The 17,085-nt window shown below is 42.1% G+C and overlaps 1 pseudogene; it reads right to left on the bottom strand.

Moving 5' to 3' along the window:
- Positions 1-6,066: 6,066 nt before the first annotated feature.
- LOC117083066 lies at positions 6,067-14,629 on the bottom strand (annotated as a pseudogene).
- Positions 14,630-17,085: the final 2,456 nt, after the last annotated feature.

Below are 17,085 nucleotides of genomic sequence, written 5' to 3'. Positions count from 1 at the left end.
TAAGGCTGACACAGGGGCAGAGAGAGCTGCGGTAGGGAGAAAGATCAGTTCTTAACTAAACCAGGGCTTGGGATGTTTGTCCACTCCAGGGCTTTTTTCATAGTCTGACATTTCCCTTATGTGGTTCATATGTTCACCAATGACAAAATAATAGGCAGGAGTAAACTTAAGTAGAAAAGGTAGATTATAAACTAGGTCTTATTCAGGGTGTCCATATATATAGGCCTCTTGATACCCAATTTATCCTGCGTTATTATTCAACTTGCTCAGTTACTAAACTGATGAAAACATTGAATTGGCTAAGTTGTATATGAATGTGTGTATCTTAATGGGCATATGCATAGCTTGAGAATCTGTTTTGTAAAGGTTCTGATTGTATTAGTATGATCCATAGTAATTATCAGTTCAGGTAGTGTCTGCAGTGCTTAAGATCCAGGCTTTGGAGGTGGGCAAATCACAGTCTGACTCTTGGCTCTGCCATTTCTCAGTCGTGTAACTTTAGGCAATTTATGTATCCTTTGAGCCTGGTTTCTTCATTTGCAGAAATGAGGATAATAATGATACTACTTTATGGGGCCATTGTGGGAATAAAAGGAAATAACACATATAAATAGCACATAGCACAAAGCCTGGGCACATCACACAGCCACCAGAAAAAAAAGCTTTACATTTCTTTTTCAAATAAACATTTTATTTAAAAATATATGCATTTTCTTTTAAAAAAAAGAACACATGCCAACTTTGGTATTTTAGCCACTGCTTTTTGTCTCTTCCCAGTAACCCACATTTTTTTCTGATTATGTATAATTGAGCCAAAGAGACCAATGTGAAAACACCCCTCCACAAGGTCCCGCAGAGAACCTATGCTTGCTCTTTTTTTCTTTACAAAGTGTCTCTTTGTGCTTCGCTGAGGGAGGGTTTTAAGCACCCAGCAATACATTGTCCTCCGTTCCCACTGCAGGGTCATTGGAAAGGAACTCTGGGAAGCAGTGTGGGTTCCTTTTTTCGGAAAACATTAAAATAACTTCCAGGATCCCCATCGTTATACTCCCCTTTTCCATTAACACACAGGAGCTATGAAACCACTTCTAGGAAATGCATGCTCCAGTGTTCATGACGGGAGCAGATGGTTAAAATAAGCACAGGAGACCTTCAGGCATTGGTTTGTCTTAATCCACAGGGAAAATTTCTGAGTCCCAGAATCAAAAGGAAACTTACTCACGTTATTGCATTCAATGAGTCCTGTGACAATTTCCCTGGCAGATGACAACAAAATTCTTCCCAGATCTCATCCTGTCTTGCAATCGTCTCCCCATGGGTAATCTCAATCTAACCATGGTTTCTCTATAAACCTGGACTCTAGAATCAAACTCAGCTCCTTAACACAACTGACCAGATCTTGGCACTATAGGATTGTCTCCTTCCAGGACCTGAGCTTTGTGTGTCTGTCAGTATCATCTGTCTAAGAAACCATTGGCAATTTCGACCCTGAACCAATCTACCAGTTTATATTGGATTTATGAGAAAACCAAGAACCCAGATTCTTTTCACTACAAGTTTTCTCGTATCTGATATTTGATAGCAAACTGTGTACCAGCAATTAGGAACTTCCTTCTGTGAGGAAGGCAGCTGAGGGCTGTAGGGGGAAATCAAATTGCCTTCGTATTCTTAGACGATTTTCTTTTAAGGGCAAGAGGCTCACCAGTAAGTGTCCCTTTTGTCTATAAAGCTGCTATGATAAATAGAGATAGGACACAAAAAAGCATTTTCCACCCTTTCCTTACTTTCAAGGGGCTTCTGTATCTGGCAATCAAAACAAATCTTCAAACCCTCGTGGATGTTTTAAATGTTGGGAAATATTAAAAGATCTCCAAGTGATAGACTACTGGTGTTTGTCCACCAAGAAAAAGGCAAGAATTGTGGAGTGAGAGATAGCTTTTAGCTAAAAAGTGACCCCCACCTCTACCCTCCCTTTTGGAAAATGAAGAACCCCCCTTTGTTTTAATCATAGCTAAAAGGTTTCTAGTTTGAGAACTGGGAGATTCTCAGTGTTCCTACATGTAGCAAATACAACTCCCTGGTCATAAATCTGAACAACCTGTGCTGAATCAATTCACTATTGTTTATCTAAAGATTTATGTGCTTTGCCCGGGTTGGGCATCAAATATTAGCCACTGGATGACTAAATCTGATGTGGGAGTTTTCAGCCAGACCAGAATCTGTTTCTAGAAGAACTGATTGATTTTAAAATAAATAATACTTGGAAAGGACTATTTTGAATGCTTCAGATAGATTTTACTGATTTTTTTTTTTTTTCAGGTTGGATGTAAATGTTTTTGACTGGCAAAAGGCTGACAGTTCTCAGCTCCTTGATTGTTCAGGTGAATGTTGTCTCAGTTTCCTCATTACTGGTACAATTATAGCAGTCCTAAGAATGACTTCTCCTTAAAAAAAAATTCTGATTTACTTCTCATAATGTTTCATCTTAGCTGAACTGAGAAGTTCATAGATCAGAAAGTTTGGCCCTTTGTTTCTTCCTTCCTTCTTTCCTCTCTTCTTTCCTTCCTTCCTTCTCCTTCCTTCTCTCTTGCCCCCTTCTCATCTCCTGTCTTCCCTTCCTTTCTCCCTCCCTCTCCTTCCTCCCTCCCCATCCCTCTCTTCCTCCCTCTTTCTCCTTACAATAGAATATGCGTTGTCTCATTAATGTTGTTAGAAGCAGGGTCATGACTAATAAGCACTGGCTTGCTGCAAGCACTTGCACGAATAAGTTTTTTGACTTCTTTAGGTAGTATGAATCTACTAGACTGCAGCAGATAGCTGCAAATGTCTTCAAGTCTTCATCACCAAGGGGTTTCAGAGGTTTTAAGAAAACTGCACATAGACATCTTCAGGTTGTAAGAGCATTAGGGAACTTGAGTGTGACCATCTTCGTAAGTCTCTGTACATCTTTTAGTCGTCCCTGATTTGTCATCACAAAAGACACAACTAAGAGTTCAAAAGAATTTAAAATAAAATTCTCAATGGGAGACAAATTCATGGATTATCTGATGTACTGGAAGCAGCCAACTTCATCAATTTCTCCCAATTATCTCCAGTTTTCTCCCTCAATTTTCACATCTGAGCTATGAAAGAGAGGGTGAATGTGGTTGTGGAGACTGTGGAAGGAGTTGAGAGCAGTTATCCAGAGATCTGCTCTTTTAACTGTGTTGGTTTGCATTGGAATATAAGACATTTTATCTTTTGTCTACCATCAGCGTATCTATCAGTCCTGGGTCATAGCCTAAAAGATCCCCATAAAAAAGCACAATCTGGAGAAGTACAGAGGCCTCCTAACTAGGTCTAGTCTCTCAGATAGAAATACCCAAAGGAAAAATATAATTAACGCTCAGTCCCAGTCTCAGAGTAGGGGCACTGTGTGAATTTGTTTTCCAAAGGAAGTAAGGGGAAGAAAAAGAACGCAAACAGCAAAACATGACACCTGAAAAGTGCACTGACCAGCAAGCTTTGTCAAGACCCAAGACAACATCAACAGCTGAGGAATGAACAAATGTGTGGAGTATATTAATAAGGATTTCTTCCCAGTAGCTTCATCTTTGAAGGAAACACTGGCGATTTTTTTTCTGGATTTTGTTGGTTCTGATGACTGACATAAAAGCAAAATAAAAAAATGTATCATGTGGATCTTTTAAAACACAATGCAGATAAAGGAATGTAAAATGATTTTCATGTTCCTTTCATATTCTTCTACAAGAGACTGTGATACCATTTCCAGCTACTAATGGTGAAGCTGTTCTGTCTTTTCACATCCATATTCACTGCCAAGATGAGCTTGTCCACGATAAGCAAGTAGCTGTGAGTCATCGGGTTGGAGCCGTTAATCATACACAGAGAGGCAACGTGTAGTCTGGTTGATTAATCAGAAATTCATAGTGAAAAAGGCCAGGTATCATTCACATCAGATTAAGGGTTAAAGGCTTTTGATGTAGAAGTCAGTAATGCTGCTTTTGACGATACACACGCACACAGATATAACATACACATATGTATATATCTATCATATATACATGTGTATTTATGTGTGTGTGTGTGTATTCGCCCACTCACATCCCACCCACAGAGTAAGATCTGGCAGCTTTCAGAGTAGCAATCACCAAAACCTCTCTGTGTTCACACATTTTTTACAAGTTAACAACGGAATGACTTCTAAATCTTTGGTTTATCAAAAAGACAGCTTCTAAAATCACAACATTTTTGATTATTTTTTCTATAAGTGCACAGTGAACAACTTTTTTTTTTTTTTACAAAAGATAAAAACAGTGCCTTAGTGATTTAAATAAAAAAACAAAACAACAGCAATACAGCAATAGCTCCTTTCTACAGCATGCAACAATATAAAATGGTGAACTGGAGTTACAGTGAGCCTTACAGAGACTGTCCTGAAATTTTAGTTTTTTCCAGCTCCCAGCCAAAGCCACGAGAGGCAATGAGGAATGCACATTAGACCATTGTCTTTTTACTTCCATTGTTTTCAATGTGCAATTCTGTTTTCTTTCAAAAACCCAGATCTGAAATTCTCTCCTGTAAATATCATCCGTATTTGTCTTTACAATGTAATGATTTCCAATTTCCCCAGAGCAACACAAACCAATACTTTCTTGAAAACTGAATGAGAATAGAAGGAACATTGTGACTGATGAACCAAGCCACCAGTTTCTTCCTCAAGAAATTCTTGCGACTTCCTTTTGCAGCAAATTGTGCGTGTGGAGAATGAGTTCTCCAGAAGAACCTGGGTTGTTACATTTTTCAAAAATGGCTTTCTTAGGAGTATGGCAGCTTGTTAGAGCTGAGAAGTCCTCCCCTCCCAATGTTGGGACAGAAAAAGAAAGATGGCCCAATGAGGAACAGGAAAGGATTGGTACCTTGAGGGAAAAGTGGAGTGAGAGAAAGATAAAGTGATAATAGCAAAACAAAAGGAGAAGTTGGACTCCCATAAGTAATAGTCCTGTTATAGGAACCCAGGGTGTTGATTCCAGGGTATGTGAAATGATGTTATTCTCTAGTCCTGCCTGAATTATCCCTGGTACGGCTTCCTTCCTGTGCCTCGAGATATGTTTCTACCAATGTGGTCATCTCGAGTCTTTGGAACTAAAGGGGGCTGGCTGTGTTGGGGAGTTTGTGGCATCTCCTTCGGGGGAAGAAGGTCTGCATCCTTCAGGGTCCTCATCTAGGACACGTACTTATCAGCAGAGATATGGTGGGAATGATTGGGCCACTGGTTAAAAAAGAAGAAAGTTCTGGGTGGAGTTCTGTGGACTCAGCTCAGGTTAACTGTTATTAGTGACCACACTGAGTCCTGGGTACAGGTTCAGAACCACTCCAATGGGGCATTTTTGTGGTAGAGGGACATTGAGTTGATTTAGCTTTCCTCAAAAAAGATTGGTTTTGTCCCTCTGTCTCAAGAACTTTTGATTTGAAGCTGGGTCTGGCTTCTCTTTTGAAAGAGAGTAATGGAGACATTGGGCAACAGCTTCCATCGCAGGTATGTCTTCCATAACCTTGGAGGGCTGGCTTCCCTGTGCTCCCAAAAGACTGTGTTTCCTTTCCACGTTATCTCTAGTGAATTAATGAGAAAAGCTTGCAGTGTGAGCTTATGCCCCAACAATGCCTGAGAAAAATAATGGACTAGAAAATATACTGGCCTTTGAAAAGGCAGTGAAATATCTTTTTTGGCATCCTTAATCTGAGAAAGCACATTTCTGAATGCGTGTTGAAATCATTAACAGGTACTGAATGTTGGTAAATATTACAGTATATGTATTTCTTAAAATGTCTTCTATTTGTTCTTGTTGATTGGCACAGAAGTCTCCATTGCTTCTCTTTAATTCTCTTCTTCTTCTTCTCTTCTTCTTCTTCTTCTTCTTCTTCTTCTTCTTCTTCTCTTCTTCTTCTTCTTCTTCTTCTTCTTCTTCTTCTTCTTCTATTTTTGGACAGTAAAGTAAGTATGGCTGTGTGCTTTCCCCCATGGAACTCCTATTGGTCTTCCGTAGCACTGGTGCATCAGGCATTCTAGCACTGGTGTAAGTGAAAGTCCATGGAAGAACTCAAATTGAGATCAGTGACATCCAGGAAACCGATGTCGAAGATGCTGGGACTGCTGGTGCTGAGGGCGCTAAAGCCTGGTGTGGAACTTGGCGGAGGGAGGTCCAGCCACTCTATGGTTTCCCAAGGAGATTCAGTGAAGCTTAACTGCAGCCCACTGCTGTCCACAGAAGAGGGCGAAAACTGTGTCTGCATCGGAGAAAGGGGGCCTGGCAAGATCTCATATGCATTGAAGAGGTCTTCTGCAGCCTTCCCAGAGAATCCATCCATTATCCCATCAAAATGAGGTTCTTCGCTCCCAATTTTTAGAAGGGTGACATCACTCACCTTTCCTAGGGGGCTCTGGGAATTTACTAAGACTTCAAGATGCTCATCACTGTCGGTGGCATAGGGATCAAAGGGGATCTGGCTGCCTGAAGAGGCTTGTTCAAAGGAAGCCGAGGGCTTGGGGAGGACAGCAGTTGGAGTTTGGGAAGGTCTGGGTATCTTTGGGACTTTTGAAGACATGAGTGATCCTCTCTAGCGTCTGGCATTTCTGTGGGCAATACACTATGTGACTTGTTAAATCACTTCAAATTGAGCATGCCACGCAATATGAGTGAGTTACACTTAGATACGGAAGACTGCCATGCTTCCCTGCTCACCGCTCATCACCCAATCTCATCTCTAAGCTGATCTGTCAATCTTCAATTCATCATCCCTCTGGTTTTTCCCAAACCCTTTCCTGTTGGGAATTCTACTCTGTGATTCTTAAACTCTCTTCCCTGAAGGTTCCTGTGCCTACTCCTCTGACCCCTGGTGGTCCTTTGAGGACACTGAGTCCATCCCGACACCCTCAGTGAGGGCCTGAAGATGAGCGACCAGGTGCCACACCATTGCCACTTTCTGATTGCTACTCTCCCTCCTTCTGATGACAACTCAGCAGTTTTGGGTTTTGAGGGTGACACCAATGCCTCAACCCTAGCCTTCTGGTCACTCCTCCTCATTCACTGAAAACTCTACTTCCTACTCCATTGCCTTTCCCCCACTTCAGCCCTTCTCATTCTGTAACCTGAGCATCCTTGGAAATCACAGCACTCATGGTGGCCTCTCAGCTCCCGACTTGCTCTCAACTCCAGTGATTCCCTCTTTCCCACCCTGTCAGACAATCTTGAATTGTGTCATCTCAAAATACTGCATCCCTCTGAAAGCTCACTTTCAAGCTATGTTTTCTACTCGCTGTCCATCCTCTCCAAACCCTCCAAGCCACTTATTAAGTACCTGGTAACAATAATTTTGCAACCATTTACAGTCACGCCAATCCAAATACTCTACTACGTTATCACTGTCCACCAGTCCCTCTGGTCTTCACTTCTTTCCTTGTCCAGCTTGTAGTTTTGGCAGAACCCTACCTCTGGATGAACCTGATCGTCTGCCTTCGCTGAGCATGCTCTGGATCAGCAGAACATTGCAACAGAAAAATTAAACAACTAAGCTGACTTGGTTTCACTTTAGATTTCTGATGTCAGACCTACCGCTGGCATTTAAGACTGCAAAACAACCCTGCTGTGTTTCTCCAGAGAACTCAATTCATTCATAATTAAGTCATAACTGCTCTTCTTCACGTGAATCTTCCACACTCTCCTTCTACATCCTCATGCATTTCTGACCTTGCCACATATTTCATTAAAGATATACAAGAGCAAGCCAGGTGCGGTGGCTCACGCTTGTAATCCCAGCACTTTGGGAGGCCAAGGTGGGTGGATCATGAGGTCAGGAGATTGAGACCATCCTGGCCAACATGGTGAAACCCCATCTCTAATAAATATACGAAAAATTAGCTGGGCATGGTGGCGCACATCTGTAGTTCCAGGTACTCGGGAGGCTGAGGCAGGAGAATTGCTTGATCCTGGGAGGGGGAGGTTGCAGTGAGCCGAGATTGCACCATTGCACTTCAGCCTGGTGACAGAGTGAGATTCCATCTCAAATATATATATATATATGTGTGTGTGTGTGTGTGTGTGTGTGTATGCATATGTGTGTGTGTGTGTGTGTGTGTGTGTGTCTGTATAAAAATACAGGCATCTGATATGAACTCTTCTCATTTTTCCATCACAGAACTCATATACACACATATGTTTGTACCCATCTCTTTCTTCTTCCCTCTTGTTACAGTGGAGGAAAGGTGTGTTCACTTGCTTGTCTGTTTCCCTTACCAGACTGTAAACTCTATAGAAATCAGGACTTCGTCTGATGCAGCACTGAGACTAGCACAATGCCTGGCTACCCCTTCTCTGAGTCCTTTGCTACCTCCCTCTCTGAAATCTTAAATGTTTTTGGCCCAAAGATTCTTCCCTGAGTTCTTTTCTTTTTTTCTACACATCCTCCTCAGGTCATCTTATTCATCTGTGTGGCTTGAAATTCTAGGTACACACTCTGTAATTTTTTAAGTAAATAAATGAACAAATTAAAAGATGACAAAAAGCACATGTGGATTATGTTTTATTGCTAGCATGAATAATATTTAAGCCTGAATGAACTATCCAGTGGAAGGTTACTAATTGAATTTCACTTTGAGTTGGTGGCACAAAACGTTCATTATCTGCTTTTTTCTTTTCTCATAATTGAGAAGGCAGGCACATTGAGATTAGAACATAGAAAGAAGTAGTGCAGCAAGAGAAAACACTTAAGGAAACAAGGATTAGGCTGAGACATGAAAACTATTAAATTGATTCTGAAAAATGCTCCTAGGACAAAGGCAGTGAGGAATCATCCACTATGCTTTCTTTTATTAGCTGTAAAAATGTGCGAGAAGCTCAAAGGAAATGACTCTCCCTGAGGAATGCCTGGTACATCCGACTCACAGTGTGCATCTGATCTTGCTACCGAGAGTTCATTCCTTAAGAGTTCATGCAGGTTCAGAATGCCCTAATGGACAGGACACAGGCAGTCTTACCTCCACTTTCAATAAGCACGTCCGGGAGTTCATCCATCTGCTGACTCCGGGTCATTTGCTATTACAGATTTTTTTTTTTTTTTTTTGAGACAGAGTCTCGCTCTGTCACCCAGGCTAGAGTGCAGTGGCCAGATCTCAGCTCACTGCAAGCTCCGCCTCCCGGGTTCACGCCATTCTCCTGCCTCAGCCTCCAGAGTAGCTGGGACTACAGGTGCCCGCCACCTCACCCGGCTAGTTTTTTGTATTTTTTTTTTTTTTTTAGTAGAGACAGGGTTTCACCGTGTTAGCCAGGATGGTCTCGATCTCCTGACCTCGTGATCCGCCCGTCTTGGCCTCCCAAAGTGCTGGGACTACAGGCTTGAGCCACCGCGCCCGGCCAGAATTTCTTTTTTTAAAAGACTGAATAAAATTGCATTGTATAGATATAACACATGTTGTTTATCCATTCATTTTTCAATGGACATTTGGGTTGTGTCTACCTTTGGGCTACGGTGAATCATGCTGCTATGACCATGGGTCTATTGCCTAATGGCTTTTTAACCATATTTCATTCAGCTTCAGTATTAATTTTAGGCAGATAAACTGCTGAATGAAACAGTCTACTACAACAGGAGAAAGGAAAAAGAAGGCAGAATGCTTCCTAGCACAGAGTATTTTAGAGTCAGTTCTATTATTTGACAGGTTTTCATCCCAGGAGCAGGACATCTTAGTATATAGAAAATGTCTTTTTAGGCTCTTACTTTGAAGTGACCTGAATCTACCTCTTGCTTGGTTTCTGCAATGTGGTCCAAGATCTTGGCTCGTATTTTGTTGGTTCTTCATTGCAGTAGCTTGAGGAAGCTGTAGACACTTGTAGGATATGTCCCCTTCTCTCTGGCTCATCTCAGTAGAGTCTTATTTCTGGACGTCCACTTTGCCTGGCCCTCTTCTTTTGAAACTGAAGAATCAGCTGATGTTTACAGAAACCAGGGGAGAGGAATGGGGAGAACAAAGGCATATATCCATCTCACTACTCTGAGAGCCCAGACTCAATAAACACAGGTATCACTAATCAATATGGATGGGAACACTGACCAAAAAATGAGTCATTTATCAGTTCAGAAGGTACCAGAAGCCTAAGTGTCTGGCAGGTAATTGAAATGAACTGAATATAGAATAAGAAAAAGAGGCAGAGAGCAGAACATAGTTGTGGCTCAAAACAGCAGAAGAGCCTTGCTTTAGGCAATTGTCTCGCAGCAATGTGGCTCCTGGGTTGCCAGATCCTCTAACTTTTTAGAAATGAGAAAGCCCACTTTGCATACCATCTCCTGTTATTTTAAATATTCTTTAAGCCAAACAAAACTTAACTGCAGGCTGACTTTGATCTGTGGGATATCCGTATACAGCAACCGATGTAAATGTTCTTCTCTGGGTTAAGCACATATGAAGGGCTATCAAATACCTTATCCAAGCTCAAACTATTTGAAATAGGGGATCATTAATTGTTTTCTGTTTTTCTTTTCTTTTCTTTTCTTTTTTGAGACAGGGTTTTGCTCTCGTCACCTGGGATGGAGTACAGTGCTGCGAACTCAGCTCACTGCAACCTGGCCTCCCAGGTTCAAGCAATTCTCCTGCCTCAGCCTCCCGAGTAGCTGGGATTACAGGCACGCACCACCACACCCAGATAATTTTTGTATTTTTAGTAGAGCCGGGGTCTCACCATTTTGGTCAGGCTGGTTTCAAACTCCTGACCTCATGTGATCCACCTGCCTTGGCCTCCCAAAGTGCTGGGATTACAGGTGTGAGCCACCAGACCCAGCCTTGTTTTTTCTTTTTCCTACTTTTTAATTTTGAGACTTTCCAAATACAAACGAAAGCAGAGGATACAGTGAACCTCCTTGCGTTTATTATCCAGCTTCAACACCCATCAATGTTTTGGCAGGGTCATTGAATTTTAAAGCCAGAGAGCACCTTAGGAAGTATTACCCTGACAATCACTGTCATCTATTTGAGAAGCTATTATGTACCTGAACAAAGTGGTAAGTGCTAGGTTATCTAGAATCCTTACCAAGTAAATATCCCTGTTTTGTATAAGAGAGGTGAAGTGTTCACCTGAGCAACAGTGGCAGCTGGCAGATGGCAGAGCTGGTACCAAAGCCAGACAGGTGACCCTCTCTCTTCTCTCCCTGCCTCACACAGCTACACACGCAACACTGTTTTCCAATTATTGTCTACATAATTTGCTTATTTTGGTGGCGTGGCACATGACACACTCAGTATCAGAATTTACAAACTATGTGAAGTTTAATCATATAAAACCATGTCTGTTCATTGAGTCAGTCTATTAATTCTTCCATAAAGAACAAATCACATGGTTATCTGCTTTACGGCATCTTCATAGGATGGAGGCTGTGTTACCTCTGAAATTGCTGAACTTGACTTAGAAAAAGTTTAGATGGAATTTAAAACTTTGGCGCCACCTTATCAGAAGAGTGTAAACCAGCCATCTGCATGGGTAAAATACGGAGAAAGGTATTGAATTCATGGGTCTGACATGATACTGTTTCTGTTCTAGAAACAACAGGCTAAATTTTGGAAAAATTGATCTAAGAGGAAAAGAAAAGGTCCAGGGCTTAGAAAATAACTCCCATATGTTAACAATAGTGAATGGTACTGTGGGTTTATTGGTGGTGGCATCTTAGAATGGGAACCTTGCAGATCAATTTTCTCCCTTAAGGCACACCCTCTTCTTTTAGGGGAAAATAAGTAAGAGTCTAGTTCAATACGAAGAAGATGAGGCCGGGTGCGGTGGCTCATGGCTGTAATCCTAGCACTTTGGGAGACAGAGGTGGGCAGATCTCCTGAGCTCAGGAGTTCGAGACCCGCCTGGCCAGCATGGTGAAACCCCGTCTCACTAAAAATAAAAAAAAAAAATCAGCCAGGCGTGGTGGCGGGCCTGTAATCCCAGCTACTCGGGATGCTGAGGTGGGAGAATCATTTGAACCTGGGAGGTGGATGCTGCAGTGAGCCAAGATTGCACCACTGCACTCCAGTCTGGGTGACAGAGTGAGACCGTGTCTCAAAAAAAAAAAAAAAATCAACCCAGGAATTTCCAGAGTAATCTATCCCCCAGGTCATTTATTCCAAACGGGTTATTTTGCAGAGAGCTGGAGGCATTGCTGAGGTCTCTTTATGAACCAGCTTTGTTTATTGTGAGTGTGTTCTCCTGTGGAGTGCCTGGCCCACGTCAGGGTCTCTGCCCCTTCCCTGACTTGTGGTATGTGGCACTTTTATGTCATGCTTATGTTGTTTGTCTCCTTTCTGCCACCTCTTCTTTGCCCCTTGAGATTCTCCATACTTGGGAGGCTGAGGCATAATAATTGCTTGAACCCGGGAGGCAGAGGTTGCAGTGAGCCAAGATTATGCCACTGCACTCCAGCCTGGGTGATAGAGCGAGACTCCATCTCAAGAAAAAAGTAGCAAACTTCCAAATTACACACACACAGCCCCTTTTGCTTTTTCTCCATAAGATGTATCTTCTGCTAATATAGTACATAATTTACTTTGAAATTGTTTCATTTGCTTTTAAACTTTCTCTGTTCCCATAAGAATAGAAATTTTTGTTTGACTAGCTCAGCTAATTCCCAGAGATGAAAACAGGGCCTGGCACATAGTAGGTGCTCAGTAAATGTTTGCACTATGCAGACCATTACATGAAGAGTAAGATCTGATGATTTCCCCTTTAAACCTTTGAGGCATTGGTTTTGCCTATGATAAGGTTGGATACCAAGGAATCCTGGGAATCCTGAGAGCAGTGGTCAGCAAACTGCAGCCCACAAGCCAAGTCTTGCTCACTGACTTTTTTTTAAAATAAAGTTTTATTGGGACGTAGCCATGTGCATTTGCTTACATGATGTCTGTGGCTGCAAAGACATCATGTAATACAAAGGTGATACAAAGGCAAAATTAGGTTGGGATGACACAGACAGTGTGACCTGCAAAGCAAAAAATATTTACCATCTGGCCCTTTACAGAGCAAGTTTGCCACCCCTGCCTTAGAGGATGAGTGACTTTGGTCTACCATGGAGATTCAAGGATTGTAGTGTCTGGGAGATGCTGCTATGCTTTTGGTAAACTCTTCACATTGAAAGTTCTGACATTAGCTCTTTAGCAGTTGAAAATTTGTAACCCACTTCCAGAAAGAGGTGTGCACCAGGCATGGTGCAAGGTGCTCTTACCTGTCCAGTGCACACCTGGATGCTGATGGGTGAGGAGACCCTGTGCCCTTCTCCCTGGGCCCCGGAGGATGAGGGCAGAAAGTGAGGGTTGTTGGGTGATGGGGGCAAACTGGTGTACTGTGGGCTTTTCACAACCCCAAGCGGTGAATGCTGAGGAGAACACTGGGGGTTGAGAAATGTGGAAGAAAGTACGTTGGTTTGATCTGAGAACTCCACACAATAGGCATTTCCAAGAGGCTGGAGTTGAGCCGCTTCACAAGCCGGCGGTTGACACTCTGAGCTGCTGCTTTGTCTTTTCACAGGTACTTGGGATGCAAAAGGGCAGCTGGAGACAGCCTTTTCCTGCTTGATGGAGGCAGCCAGGAAAGGCAGTGGCTTCCTCTCTGAACAGTTATTCCTTTTCTGCTTCTGAAAATGCATCCTCAGCTCCCCCACCTGCCTCTGCTCTTGCTGGAGTTTCCAGGTGAGTTCGTTGATCACCTTCTGCTTCTCCACCAGCATCTTGTCCTTCTCAGAGTCCAGCCCATCCAGCTCAGAAGGAACAGAGCCCCCATTCAGGCTGCTCATGAGACTCCTCCGTGCACATGTGGACTGAGGATGGGTGCAGGCCGATGGAGGGGGAGGCATCATTGAAGGTGTCTGGCCGGGGCCCGGCCACCAACAGGTCAGAGGAGGCTAGAGAGATCGGGGGGCTGGAGCTGGTGCTTCCAAAGTGGTAGAAACCATTGGAGAGGGCACTGGTGGAAGAAGTCTGGTAATTGGGCAGAGTGTTGGGTGTGACAGGAAAAGTGACAGTCGTTATATCCCCAAAGTTCGGCCCTGGGTTGCCAGAGCAGTCCTGGAAGGGTCGAAGCCGGTCCATGAGGGCCGTTTTGGTGCCTGACACAGGCAGGCCCCGAATTCGAAGCTGTTGTCTTAATTCAGAGACCTAAAGAAATCAGAATGTGGTTAGTGTGCTGTTTAACGACAACATTTTAAAAAGTGTATTCTTTATAAAATTAGCTTCAAAACCTCACAAATGGAATTCTACAATACCCACTCTTTTTTATACTTCTTTCCAATTTCCTCTCCTACCCCTGATACAAACCAGTTTTGCACAATTTTAACAATTACTTTTAACTTTATCATATATGATGTTTTCATGGCCTTAGAGTCATAGAAATATAGAGCTTGAATGAATGGTAGAAGTCGTCTAATCTACTGCCTGTCATCCCTCATGGCGATCCGTGTCCCCGTTTTCTAGATGAGAAAACATATCCGCCTGGGTTTAGACACAAACCCTCCAACAATAGTCTTGAAGTACAGCGAAGTCGGCAGCTTTTCTGGCTTCCTTGGTGAGGGCTCTTCCTACCACGTTCTCTTCCTCAAACCTGAGCATGCACCAGAACCACTGGAGAGTGTGTTACAAAGCAGACTGCAGGGCCCCACTGTGGGGTTTCTAGCTCAGTTGATATGTATTTCTAACAAGTCCCCAGGTGGTGCCCAGACCTGACTTTGAGAACCACGGCTCCTTATGAACATTTACATCCTAATTTTAAAGACCAGCGGGGTAATAGTCATCTACTGAGAGAGTAGGCGGTGATAAGGCCATCGGTTCAAATCCTGGCCCTGCCTGTTACTAACTCAGTGATCAATCACTCCGTGCCTCAGTTTCCCTTCTGGGAAATGGAGGGAATAACACTTTATGCATTTTTGTGAGGGTTAAAATGGCTTACAATGCATAAAGCACTTGGAATCGTGCCTGGCAAATAGTTGTGCAATATAAAATTTTACTAATATTATTATGTTAATTCACATGTAATTATCTTATCCCTGTATTTTTTATAATGTTCTTAAACTGAAAAGTCTTAATATCTACAAATATGAGAACTGCTTAGGTAAATGATGGTGTATGCAAATGATGGGACACTACAGATCCAGTAAAGCTGATGCTATAAATATTTGCTGACATTGGATGATTAATTGCTTGTGGTATAGTAATAAGTGAACAAGGTTTGAATTGATTGTATTTTTCTAAAAATTATATAAACAATGTATGGATATATATACACACATATATATTTAAAGCTATGTTTGCATATGAAATTATCCAGATAAAATATGCTAAAATGTTAACAATGGTTCTCCTTATCTGTATGTTCCAAATATTTCACGTAAATTATTACTTTTGTAATTAAAACAGGAAACATATTAAATACATACATTTCAATAATTTCATAAAACAGAAGACTATAGGCAAATATTCTGATATTGTAGGAAATTCTGATATCTGTAGGAAAAGATTGCTTGAGAGAAATATTGAAAACAAAATTTAAAACTTCTGTAAGTCAAGAAACTACAAAGCTCAAATACAAATAACTCCCTTGGGAAAAACTAATCGCAACACCAATAATAAAGTGTTAAAAAGCTCAATGTATCAAGTGTACTAATTGATTAAAAAGAAGATTGATACCCAGTAAAAAAATGGGCAAGGATATACGATCTAGCTTTTCAGAAACAAAAATAAAATTTAAAATATGGACAATAATGTATGTATATCATCATTAGTAATCCAACAAATGCAAATCAAAAGAATATATATAATTTGTATTTATTAAATTTGCAAAGGAATAAGAAGACTTTGTGTTAGTTAAGTAGGAGCAAAAATTAAACAAAACTAATTTTTTTTTTTTTTTGAGACGGAGTCTTGCTCTGCCACCCAGGCTGGAGTGCAGTGGCCGGATCTCAGCTCACTGCAAGCTCCGCCTCCCGGGTTTACGCCATTCTCCTGCCTCAGCCTCCCGAGTAGCTGGGACTACAGGCACCCGCCTCGTCGCCCGGCTAGTTTTTTGTATTTTTAAGTAGAGACAGGGTTTCACCGTATTAGCCAGGATGGTCTCGATCTCCTGACCTCGTGATCCGCCCGTCTCGGCCTCCCAAAGTGCTGGGATTACAGGCTTGAGCCACCGCGCCCGGCCTAATTTTTTTTTTTTTTTGAGGCAGAGTCTTGCTCTGTTGGTCAGGCTGGAGTGCAGTGGCACAACCTCAGCTCACTCCAACCTCCACTTCCCGAGTTCAAGCAATTCTCCCGTGTCAGCCTCCCAAGTAGCTGGGATTACAGGCGTGCACCACCACACCGGGCTAATTTTTGTATTTTAAGTAGAGACGGGGTTTCACCATGTTGGCTAGGCTGATCTGGAACTCCTGACCTTAGATGATCCGCTCACCTCAGCCTCCCAAAGTGCTGGGATTACAGGCATGAGCCACAGCGCCCCACCCCAAATTACATTTTTGAAAAGCTCTTTAGTACATTGCTATTCAAAGTATGGCCCTTAGACAAACAGCATCAGCATCGCCTGCGAGCTAGTTGGAAATGCAGAATCTTGGGCCCCTCCACAAACCTGAATCAGAATCTGCATGCTACCAAGAGCCCAGGTGATTCAGTTCACACATTAATGCTTGAGAAGAGCTGCTTCTGGAAAGAGACGGACACAAACGTTCAGGGCAGAAATTTTACAATATATATCAAAAACTTTAGACAATATTAATATATTTAATACAGGAATTTTATTCTAGCCTGAGGAAATAATCAGAGGAACTAATAAATGAAGCCACAAAGGTCACTGAAATCATATATATATATATAGCACTTGGAATAGTGTCTGGCAAATGTTTGTGAAATATAAAGTTTTGCTAATATTATTATGTTAATTCACGTGTGTGTATATATATATATATATATATATATATGTATATATAGGGTTTTTTTTTTTTTTTTGAGACGGAATCTTACTGTCGCTCAGGCTGGAGTGCAGTGGCCGGATCTCAGCTCACTGCAAGCTCCACTTCCCAGGT

The sequence above is a fragment of the Trachypithecus francoisi genome, unplaced genomic scaffold, assembly GCF_009764315.1.
Source record: "Trachypithecus francoisi isolate TF-2019V2 unplaced genomic scaffold, Tfra_2.0 Contig00285, whole genome shotgun sequence".
Classification (NCBI taxonomy): domain Eukaryota; kingdom Metazoa; phylum Chordata; class Mammalia; order Primates; family Cercopithecidae; genus Trachypithecus; species Trachypithecus francoisi.
Note: the sequence above shows the minus strand (reverse complement) of the source record. Positions and strands in the feature narration are given on the sequence as shown.